Source organism: Lytechinus pictus, chromosome 8 (assembly GCF_037042905.1).
Source record: "Lytechinus pictus isolate F3 Inbred chromosome 8, Lp3.0, whole genome shotgun sequence".
NCBI classification, from domain to species: Eukaryota; Metazoa; Echinodermata; class Echinoidea; order Temnopleuroida; family Toxopneustidae; genus Lytechinus; species Lytechinus pictus.
The window spans coordinates 7,143,861-7,156,883 of record NC_087252.1 but is presented as its reverse complement, the minus strand read 5'-3'; positions in this window follow the sequence as shown (position 1 = coordinate 7,156,883).

The following is a 13,023-nucleotide window of genomic DNA, read 5'->3' as shown; positions in this document are numbered from 1 at the left end:
GGCCTGGCAGTGGTTTGAATTACTTCCGATGGGTCGGGACCCAGAAGTGGTTTAGACTGGACTAAGGCCGGCAGAGTTATTGTTGTTTCACTGATTATTTTTCGGTGGCTAAAGTTTTAGGTTGTGTTCCCGTCGGACGGTGTGACCAGGAGCAATTTACTGCTGAAGCGGTGAATCTTTGTCAGTATTTTGACAGTTATATTTTTTGGAATAATTAGATCTGGGTCTAGTTAGCTTCTAGTTTAAGGTGTTAGTTTTTATTTAGGCTCAAATATTATTTTGCGGTGTGTTTTATTATAGGTGATTGTGTGTATGCTTGAGTGAAAACTTACCTGACTGAAGTTGCGCGTCCGCTTTGTGCAAAGCTGCGCCGTGCAATCGTCACTTAAATAAAAATAGTCTGATCAGAATAATCACGTTAAACTTACCTACGCGTTTAGCGACATTTAAATCAACTGGCAAGCTGAACAAGAAATCAGGCCAGTGTTACCCTTGATAAAGGCTTGATGATTTATTAACAATTGTTTGATTGATTGAATTATTACTTATAGTGTTAATTCAACCTACATATTGACATTAATTGAATTAACTGGTAAACCGAACAGTATAATCGGGCCAGTGTTAGCCTTGATTTAGGCTTGGGGATTTATAATTGGAACAATTATTTATCCGGTCTGCATTGAGATAATTATTGTTTTATCAATCGGGATATTACTTCAATTACTTGTACAAAATATTTACAGGGCTGAACTATTTTTTGTGGGGGTATTAATGTTTCACATTACCATTTGCTAGTCTAGGCCCAAGCCCTTGGGATTACTTACTGGACATATTTGATTTGCTGATTTATAATTTTGGGGAATTTAATCAAGAGTTTTTGTATATCAGGGGTGACTCGTTTACGTTTTGAGCCCTCTGTTTACGGCCGGACAACGAGTAATTTATTGTCGGGTATCCGAACCCGATTGACTTGCCAAAGTTTGGAATTTTATAGATAGCAAATTAAACCTACATACTTATCTAATTGTTTTAATAAATGAATGATAATCTTAACCAACAGTTTTTAATTGAAATACAGGGCAGGTTAAGGATATTAAGGATTCTGTTACGAGCATACCGTGCTGGAGTTCTTAATAGGCAGGAGGTAATTCAAGCATTGGTGTACCTTCTACTCCAACAATAGTGGTTACTGTTGATTGATTAATTTGGGTAAATTCGGTTGACTTTGCAGTGATCACTGTTAATTGATCACGGCTAAATTGAGCCATATACTGATTAATTCGTGCTCTCTTTTAGAGCTAGCGACCGTGCCCGGTATGACTACAGCGGGTCTCGCGGTCATTGCGGAAACCCGGACGCATGATGGGGTAATAACCCCAGACCTATTTGCGTCTTTGCCAAGCCTGGGAAATGTCCAGGTGGAAAAGTTTGATTTTTCCATTCCAGCTGTGCCGACCACAGCTGAGAGCAGAGCCACTCTGCTTAAACCGGCTGAAAGTTCGGCAGGGTTTCAAACTATCCCGGAACTAGATCCGGTGGTAGCTAATACTCCTAGTGGATCCTCCAATCAGCAGGCACTTCCATTTGACTTACACTCGCCTCCTAATCATACTAGAGGTAGTATATAGGTTATCAAGTTTCAACAGTGCTATGGCTGGTGATGCTTTACGGGCCAAAGGCAACGCTGAGCTCCTTCCTGAGGCGGGACAATCCCTTTTCAGATGACAACTTCGGATCCACGCAGAGTTCGTCAGTTCCTCAAAATGAGAGGCCTGATCTTCCTCCGATGGAAGATCTCCCCACTATGCTAACCCGGGGCATACACCGCCTTATCCATATATTCGAGCGGTGCCTCCAAGTGCCCCAGTCTTTGGGCACATGCCCCAACCAGCAAGTTTTAGGGTTCGCTCACGTGCAGGCATATTCTTTCAGGAATTGCCGAAAGGCCTTTCTTTTGACGGCAATACAAAATGGGATCCATTCTTCCGGAAGTTCTCACTTCTGGCAGCAGACCAAGAATGGGATGGCCAGGAAAGCTTGGCCTATCTTTGTTGGTGCCTTGAGGGCAAAGCTCTTGCTTATTACGATAGATTGGCCGCACAGAATCCAGTTATGGATTTCACTGTTGCCATCCGGAAGATGGCTGCCCGGTTCAACTTATCAGAATTACCCGAGTCCTCCCAATTACAGTTAATGGCTGCCAAACAGGAGGCCAGTGAGTCTTTGGAGGAGTGGGTGGATCGCCTTCAAGATCTTGCGGTTCGCGCGTTCCCGGGTAGTCCGGAGAGTTTTCTCCAGCAGCAGCTGGTACTTCGCATGTGCCAAGGAGCACATGATCACAATGCGGGGTACCAAGCCCTGAATCACCGACCCCAGTCGGTGGAGTCAGCAGCTGAGGCTATCCGTTGGGCCCAGCACTCCCATAATGCTGTGTTTGGCCGAACAAAGCCTGCAAGAGTAGCCGCAGCTCGTGCAGATAATCCCTGTATGCGGATAGTAAACCAAGTCCATCCAATTCCTAACTGTCCGCAGAGCAATACAGGGAATGCCCTCCCATCTACATGTACTGGTACAAGAACCAACCAGTTCAACCCCATCGGCATGGGGAATCTGGTCGAACGACTGGATGGGCTTGAAGGCCGACTGGATATGATCTCTAGTAGTGTGGCCAAGCTATGCGAATCCATTGAGGCAATGAAGACGTGTCTTTCCGGAGACCATGCACTGAGGAATAAAATGCCCTCGGTTTCTTTCCTTGACCTCGAGGGAAACGATGTCGGGTCGGGAATGATGGCCGAATCTCGACCCAGGAACCGATCGGCCAACCCGGGTCAAGAATAGATCCGGCTACACCAGCAAGCGACCAACAGGGTATAGATGCTGTGGCTAAAGTATCACTATGGTGCGCAAGCCCCGGCAATCCTGAAGAACAGACGCGTGCCGGCGACCTAATTGATCTCGAGACGGATGTGGGAGATCACATAGACTATGAGACAGATCCTGGAGACCTTATAGATCTCCATACAGATCTGAACGATCTTATAGATCTCAGTACAGATCTTGGTGATCTCATGGATCTCTCAACAGTTCTCGAATCAATCCCACTGGTTACTCTGAATCAGAGTATACAAGCCAGTGACTCTTTGGCGAATCCGTCAGAGAATGAACTGGAGGCGGATCCAGAGGATGTAATTATCTACCGCCTTAGTACCAGTTCTATGGCCTTTATACCTATGTCATCAGGAGCCCATTCCGGATTCCCCAGAACTGAAGACTTGGAAGAATTTAATAATGTAGGGCAGGAACAAAGCTGTATGCTTAGCCCAGAAACTCCTGGGTCTGCCCCACAAAACCTGGATGCGGTTTCCCTGGATTGGCGGCTTGCTAAGCATAAGAACATGGCTTTGGAGCTGTTAGGTCAAGCTGATCCACTGATACAGCTAGATTTCTGCAATCCAGGATCAGTCCATACTGGTATAGCCAATATCCTGCTGCATTTCAGCAGGATTCCCTTCCAGGAAGGGACAGCCAGTGGCACTGCCTGACACCTGGCAGAGGAGGCTATGGGATCCTGGCATTAGCAGATTTCCCGAGATGAAATCCTTGGGAAACCCTGACTTGGATCAGGGATTGCTTCAGAGATAGATTATCTCTGAGGAGCACCCGGAGATTGCCCGGGAGACTCGGAGCAATGCTATCATGCGTTGTGATCCGGTCATTAGGGCAACTGCTTAGATAAAGTTAGGTTTTTGGTTTCCAGCGGTCAATTAAATATTGCCCATTAGAAAATTATCCCTTCTTTGAGGGAATGTTCGGGCGAAAATAATACCGGGTATTCGCCAAATTCCCAATGTGTTTTGGCCATTTTTGGATACTAAATTGGTGTTGTTTTGGTTTTTAAATTTGATATCATATGGCCTATTGGATCGTTTTGATCCAAATTTGTTTTCAGAGTTTCGGCCCCTGTGTTCTTGGGGGGGGGGGAGGATTTTCAAAAAAAAAAAAAAAAGGAAAATAGTCGCTCAAAATTGGGTGGCCGAATTTTGTCCACATTTTTAATTATTTTGGAAATATGACCAACATTTTTTTAAACGGGGGGGGGGGGGGGGGGGGGTCTGAAGTAGCTTCGTATTTCCCTATCCCTCCCCCAATCTATAATTGTGACGTCACCCTCCATGCTGCGGTGGATTTGACTGATATGGCTGACTAGCAGAATTTGAACTTGGACAACGCTCCTTGGTGAGTTTGTCGATCCCACCCCTATTTATTTACATAATTCTAATCATCGAGCAGTGGTGTTCATTTACTGACCCCAGCTGCTTTACTAACTTTAATTTTAAAGACCAAATTATGTTTTCCTTTAACATAAGAATGATAGCAAACTCTCTAATTAGTTAAAGAAATAACCTAAGATCACAGTGTGAAATGTGTAAATAGTCTACTGAATTCATGTGGTTATATCAATTTATACGTACTCACCGGAGTGTTCGTAGGTCCATTTTTCGTGTGGAAAGAAAAGTTTCAGAATGAATAAATTAGATGACGTAATGAGGTCAAATGAATTATTATTATTATAAAAAAAAAAAATTAATTCTGTAACACGATACCACTAGTATCGATGACAAAGAATCGGGGAAATCGCGTATTAATGACGCTCTTAGCCAATGAAAAGGCCGGATTATGAATATCTTCATGCTCATGAATGTCAATGAGGGCTTATTTTTGTCTTCAAATGATCGCGGTAGGCGGAGCCTAATCTCATTTGTTTTGCGCTGAACGCGCACGCAGCTTTAGGTCTAGTCGGGGTCTAGTAATATATTATAAGGTCTTTGGATCTTACGTATACGTATAAGCCCCCGAAGGGAGCTAGAGAGGGAACTCTTTCCGCGCGTTTTTGATTTTCCATAGGTTTTTTGTACATAACAAACATGGCTGCCATTTGGCCAATTTGAAGGTTGATTTTGGAAGGTCAATGTTTAATTCATGAGTAATGACGTAAAAATACGCATAATGCACTTGTATGATTGGATAAGACGCTAATATTTTATTCATGTCCTCATGTATTAAACATTTTTTCCGTCCCACAATTCCCTACGATATCTATGCGAAGTGTCGTTCTTTTGGACTTCGAAATTCAACTTTTTAAAATAGAATAGCAAGACTAATTATCTGTTTATAGAATTTGTGTCCAAAATCATGATTTCTGAGTGAAATTCAGTTGAGCAGAAAATCTTTGAGGGAACATCTACATCAGAGTAATGGCATTCCATACAAATTAAAGTAAGTGAAGTTCAAATTTTGTGCTTTGATCTCAGTTGTAATTGTAATGTGTTTGCTGGGGTTCGGCGTCGCAGTCAGGGCCTTATGTGCAGTTTACTACCGGTACGTACGTAAACCACAATTTCCATATTACCATTCCCAACACCTAATGACCTAGCCTACATCGGCAATTTCGCAGCAGGCTGGCACCGGCGGTATCAAAGGCCGTATCCCGCTCTGACTTAGTTCTACGAAAAACAGTATTTAAATCTGAGATCTGACTGACATATTTTTTCAGAAAATAATAGGGCCTACTGTTTTTCGTAGAACTAAGTTGGTTGATGAATTGGAATGCTTCATGTCTGTCCTTATTAAATATGTATTTCAGTTCTATTGTCTATCAGGGGTTAGATGTGGACTTGTTCAGAAAAGACAAAGCTGCATCAAATCTAAGCCAAATAATATAGTCAGAGCGGGATACGGCCTTTGATACCGCCGCACAGTGGGCCAGAATGAGTTGAAAGTGCGCCATAATTATATTCCGTGTTAGATTTTTATTTCAACATGTTGATTACGGGTAATTTTGGGCGTAAAATCGACTGAACATAATCTAAAGCCGATAAGACGTCACCTTGATACCAATTTTTGATTGGCTACTTAAAACCTATCTGTGAAAAGACAAATTACGCTAAACAATGTGTAGTATACTCTCTAAATTCGAGCGATTATAATTGTAATCAAATAGATTAACTTTTTAATCCAGCTCAGATTGTCCTGAGGGAAAATCCCTTCAGATTAAAAAGTAAACTTTTCTTGGATTACTCATTTTTAATCTTCAGGAAGATTACATCAATTATAATCAAATTAGATTAAAAACTAATCAGTTATTAATTAACTATAAATCCCTTTCTAGATTAACACTTTCACAATCTAAAAAACAGTACACAATATGAAATTAAGAAATGGGTGCTTTTACAGCTTTATTTTCATAACATTTCATCAGTTAACATTCAGAATTCAACGCTTTTGTCACACCTGAATAAATTCAAATGGACATAACTTGTGTCGAATGGTGACTCTCTCAACTCACTACTGTAAAACTAAATAAATGACCATGGAAGACAATTATTATTTAGTTCAACAAATAAAATATGTTTAGTTTTATTACTCGTTTTCCGGCTTCAACTTCCAACATTTAAATTCAATCTTCTGGTTTTGGTGGACCAGAATAAACAGAAGATAAACAATAATAACAAAAATATATTCAACTCGAAGGAAGTTACACAATAGTATATATATGGTTACAAAACAATGCTTTAAGTCTCTGGAGGGTATAAATAAAATAACCCACTTTAATCAACTGTTGCTTCCTGCTAAAAATTCATGAGGAGTAACGAATGAGTAAAACGGGCGATGATAAACGACCATCATCAGATCTTGTCAGCGAGGGTGCTGTCCGTTCTTGGTGGGTGCCCTCTAATAAACCTTTACTCCTACTCTTGACTGGTCTGGTCAATGGCTGAAAATGAGCTGCCAGACTTCTTTACTTCTGAAGAACCACTTGGTGAACTCCCAGGTAGATGAAGAAGAACCCATCTACAATTAAGCAGTTTCCAAAACTTAAAAAGTCTACGGAATACATATAGGACAATAACCATAACATAATAGGTTATCTATATTCAAGGAAACATCATTTCCCTAGCTTAATTCAAGTATTCAAGTATAATCTAGAATGACATAATTCGGTCATTGAAAAGAAAGCATCATCATTTCTCTTAAATCTAACATTTCATACAAAGAAATTCCATGACATGAGAAACACTTTCCATAATCCATTAATGCTTAGGAAAAGCAAAGTTTCTTATATATTTTAAGAATATCATTTTAAAGTTGAATTAAGAAGGGGGTGAGTTTCCATAAATATAGGTTCCACACACAATATATAGTATATATCAGTTGTTCAAACAGAAAGCATGTCACAAAAACCCTCTGCCTTCTCGATATTTTGCTTTGAAAGTCTATGAAATTAGCCACCTGTCAGAGCCCGAGAGACGAGTGTACAGAAAAATCACTATGAGTGTGACGTCACCGAAGGGAATTTAGTATAAGAGGTGCCCGGGTGTAATACAGAAATGCTATGCAGAGAGAGAATGATGATTTTATAAAAAATTTTCAAAGCAACTCAAATCAAACAAATAGGAATCATTTGTACAAATCTTTCCTTTCCCTGTATAAAACACAGTATGAATCATTATCATGAACTCTTAAATCATGATGCAAGGTTGCAAACAGCGAGTTATTGAATGATATTTTCACTATTTCTCATTTATTTTATCACGATGTTCCATCAAGTGAGTAGCTGGAAAGTAATTCCGGCGGCTAGCTCAGCTCTGCGCGCGCTGCACGCCTATAGAATGCACACAACACCCAGGCATAGTCTGGTATGTCGACCCGCAGTTCATGACCATATGCAGCGATCCCCTGGTGTCTTTTTCTTCTTTCATTTTGTCTTTGACTCCATTTTTATATCCTCTGGATCATTTCCACTCATTCAAAAGAACAATCTTGAATCAAACGTACTATTCTTCTCGACCGTCCGAGTTGCTTTCTATATTTACGCTAGGTCACCGTCACACATGTATACAAACGCAATTCGCAAGTGAGTTGAAGACAGCAAGAAAGGTATGCGGTACGGTAGCTCGACAGCTACTCGGCTGCGCCAGAGCGGGCGGCCGGTCGGCACAAAGCAATTCCGCAACCAACTGTGTTTTTTGCAAGAGCCGCGTCACACGCGGATAAATATGTCATAATAACACGTCTGCTACGTTATCGACTGGTGAGATCTTGATCAAATTTCTTATTATTCACCTTGAAATTATTCCTTTAGGGTCTATGGTATCATTCCGAGGGAATTTACATAATTGGAATAATAGTACGGCCATAAATATAATTTTAATCATTTCCTCTTTGCAAGTTCTCGGGCTCGCAGATATACAACTTCAACTGCAGTTTATTCCATTAATGACTTGTTTCGCCACGGACACAGTCCCGAACGAAAACGAGGCAATAAAATCGTCTAAAATCGCTACAAAGAAGAACAGTTTTAACAATGTATGGACATATTATTGACTATATATGACTTTGAATAATTATTACTTCCTTTCAATATCGTTCACATAAAATCAATAGCGATAAAATTAAGTTTTGACACAAGTAAATATGTAGGCGTACGTGCATAGTACACAAAACGGCACTGCTTTGTTTACTACACCGGGACCGAATACCCTCCGGTGACGTCACAGCTCAGCTAACACCCGTCTCGCTAGGCATTGCAGGAGCGAACTCAGGGAAAATGGGTAGGGATAAATCGTTTAAATTCACTATTTTGAAAAAAGAAAATGGGGGCTCGAATCACCTCTTAGTGTTTGGGGGGTTGTAAGGTTGCTATGAATGTAAATATATCAATATTTGGAATCGTCTTCTTAATTCAACTTTAAGACCTTTCAATATTTCAACAGATGGAATTCTTGTTGACATATAATAATCTTTTAATGAAAAAATATAGTTAGCATCTTTCACATCTCACATTTTAGAGGTTTTCTTTGACCTTTTGTTATTCTCAATGAATAATAAAAATCCAAGACATAAATGAGACAAAAAAACAACTAAACTTACAGTTTGACTGGGATGACTAAATGCAGGAAATCAGGAACAGGCCTCCATGTTGGTTTAGTGAATCTTGACTCTGGAATATAGTTTTATTGTAGCGCAAGTGTTTGGCTTAAAACTCTAACTCTCCATTTCCAATCACCCAACTGGACCCAAGGACCAATAGGTCCTGCCTGTGTGAAAGCTGTGCAGATAGTGAGGTACTCCTGCTAAAACAGGCAACCCACCCAGTTCAAAAATGCTGAGTATGTTAATTACAATTAAGTGCGATGGAGCCTAACCACTGAGCCTAACTACTCACTATTCACTCCAGAGCACTATTGTGCATTACATAATACAAAGGATTAAGAATACACTTGAGGGGGAAGGTTGAATCTCTAACAGCTTTCAAAGCAGTGTATACATTGCAACAATACACATTTCATCAGTTAACATTAAAAATTCAATGCTTTCAAAGAATTATTTACATTGCAACAATACACATCAGAGTGTAATGTGATTATGAAGACCATTGTACAATCAATTCTCAATATAATGAAAGTAGAAACATTAAATATTCTGTACAATTATAAGGTGAACTAGAAATATAACCGAAGGTGATTAATACCCCCGCCCCATCAATAACATGCTGTTACCATGACAACACAATTTTCGACACGTGAAAAATGTGTCTTGCACATCCTCACACCAAGACAAATGTTTGTGCCAAATTGGTTAAAAACTGAGAAAGTAGTTCGATCCGCAAGATTTTTACCAAATTTTCTGACATTATATGTGCCGTTACCATGGAAACAGTTTCCGAAACATGTGAAAAATGTGTCTTGCACATCCTCACACCAAGACCAATGTATGTGCCGAATTTCATGAGTATTGGTTGAAAATTGAGGAAGTATAGTTCGATCCGCAAGATTTTTACCAAATTTTCTGACATAACATGCCGTTACCATGGCAACACAGTTTCCGAAACATGTGGAAAATGTGTCCTGAACATCCTCACACCAAGACCAATGTATGTGCCAAATTTCATGAGTATTGGTTGAAAACTGAGGAAGAAGTTCGATCCACAATATTTTTAACCAATTTTATGACATTACATGACGTTACCATGGCAACCCAGTTTTCGACACATGTGAAAAATGTGTCTTGCACATCCTCACACCAAGAACAATGTATGTGCCAAAAGTATTGGTTGAAAAATAAGTAGTCTGATCCACAAGGTTTGCAATGGACCGCCCGCCCGACCATACGCTGATTACTATATACCCCCTTCAAACTTCATTTGGCGGGGGTATAATTATGATATTAAGTGCTGTGATTTGATATAAATTCATAAAAATACACAAAATAAATTATATATATAATAAGGAAGGGATAAGGGACCAGGCAATGCATAATATTCAAAGAGTTTACAATACAAGTTGTGTTTCAGCGCTAATCAGTGTCACAGTAAATATTTTCATGGCATAATTAATTATAGTCATGTGTACTCAAATTCATAAATTGCAGAAATAAAGAAATGAGAGCAAGTTAAACAAAAACTTTCAGATTGTTGTAACAGAATAACAGACCAACAGGGACCGTGATTAATTACTATTAAAGTCTTGGCTAAACTTTGTTCAGGTGAGACAAAAAGAGCAAAATAAATATGAAAATGAAAGTTTAACCTTAATCAGACTGGAGTATTTTGGAGTATGGAAAGACTGTTTGGGGGGGGGGGGGGGGGGGGGGTTAAATGCCCTTAAGGCCCAATCTCGGCTTTGTTGATCGCGCAATCAAAAAACGAAAATAGTCATGCACGTCACCCATGACTTAATCTACAAAACTGTATACTATTTGATTGTTCCAAAATTATTCAAATTAATTTGTTATTCATTATCCTAATTTATGCATGAAATTAGAATTTGACTGTTTTAAATTATAAGGCCCTTGTACCGCTAATCTTTTGTTTAGAGACTCCCTGTGAGATTCTGACCAAATGCACATCAAAAAATAATCAGTATCAAAGTGTTTTAAGTATTTAATTGTTTTTGAAATTTCATATGTATTTCTTTGTTTTTGACTTATTTTTGGATGGAAATTGTCGACAATAATTTTATGATCTTAAACAACATGAAATTAATTGATTTTAATCAGTAAAAGTAAAGAGAACGCTATGAATTTAGGCTACAAACAGAATTAGCATTTTGAGCAATTTTGGGACTGACATGCACTTACATAATTATGCATAATTTCGGACTGCATACCCAGGCGTCGCAAATTTGGTCTCAAAAGTTGCATGAGATTTATCGACAAATTTATTGCAAAAAAAATTCAAGGGGGGCCTTTTACCCTCCCCCTCCCCAGTCTATTTAGGGTTAAATTTGTCTTTATGTCTTAATGCAAGACCCTGTAAATTCTGCTTGATTCTTTACCTTATGACTCATGAATAATAAATCACTCTCAGCAATGTAATATCAAACTAGATATCACCTTGTCTTCTAGTTACTTTTGTGAAAAATGTGTCTGCACATCCTCACAAGCAGACCAATGTATGTGCCAAATTTCATGAATATTGGTTGAAAACTGAAGAAGTAGTTCAATCCGCAAGATTGTAGTGGCTTGCGTCTGTGTCCAAGGGCTAGAATATAGGGCTGCCGAAACTCAGCAGACTTCCTAGCTGCTGCCACTTGAACATCTGTCCCAATCTGGCAAAGAAGCAGAAAGAAGTGATAGTTGAGCATTGACAACATAAGCTACAAATTTTAAAAGCATAGGCCCCAACAATATCATATTCAAACAAATGTAGAACCTAATTACTCTCGTATTCAAACAGGGAGGAAAAAAATTACATGATGTAAACCTGTAGTATATTTGAAACAACCCCATGAATGAAGTATTGGGAGGCTGCCACGATCCATAAACAGCCAACAATATTTATAAGCCAACAATTATATTTTGCCAGTGAAGGAGAGATTAATGAATGCATGTATACATGCCTGCACAGCTGGAATTTGCATTTCATAAGATATTGGAATGCATCTTCAGGATGACATACACCACTGCATTATATTTCTATGGCCTCTTTCAAGTTCTGGCTCTGCAATTTGTAATCATATTATAATTTTTCTTTGTTCATATTTTTGCATTTGTTATTATACATGAAGTTGATATTGTTGTTGGATAAATAAATACTACAATTAATTTCTTTTTAATGATCATTCACAATTCTTAATACATAGGATACACAGAAAAATAGAAAAGTTTTCATAGTGAAAAGTCAAGGGGGGAATGGCATTAACCAATGTAAAGGAAGATTCATAAAGAGGTGGCACAAAGCCCGGGAACAAAAGAAAAAAAACTAACATAGACTAATTGGGCCGGGTGGAGAAAAACCCAATGAAGAGAGGGACAGACAGAAAAAAACAGATGGAAAAAATTTGTGAAAATAGCAAGAAACACACACCAAAAGAGAAGTATTGTGGGACAGGAATTTAAGGATAAATTGATGTCTGGTAGGAAACCCAAAATTCGCATATTCACTAATTGACTACTTACAGGTCTGTACTGGATGAAGTGCTCCAAACTCGATGCTCTTGAACTCGAGGTGGGGTTCTTGGTCTTTGTCAGTGGCTTATGTAACATCAGCAACAGTGCAGTTAAAGCACACAGGTCTCCTGTAAACGATAAATATTATGATATTATAATTTAATATGTTCAATTAACTTTGGCACACTCCCTTATTATCATGTAATGATAGTAGGTAAAGATTATATCTTATCTGCTCACTTTGATGCAATGATGTACATACATGTACATTGCATCATCTCCTCATTGTAATGCAATGCATATATTGTACCATCCATTCATCACAATTCCATGTGTGATAGAGAGAGAGAGAGATTACAAGGTCTCTGCCAAACTTTGTTCAGGCAAGACAAAAAGTGTGGAGACAACTGTTGTTTGGATCATTAGGTCTCTGAACATCTTTTAATAATGGAGAGTGCCACTTAAGTATTTGAAAACGGATAACTTTTAATGTTTTGTCTGCTGTCACCTAGATAAAGCAGCAAACAAATTTTCTTTGCACAACCAAACTGACAATAAATATAAATCAGA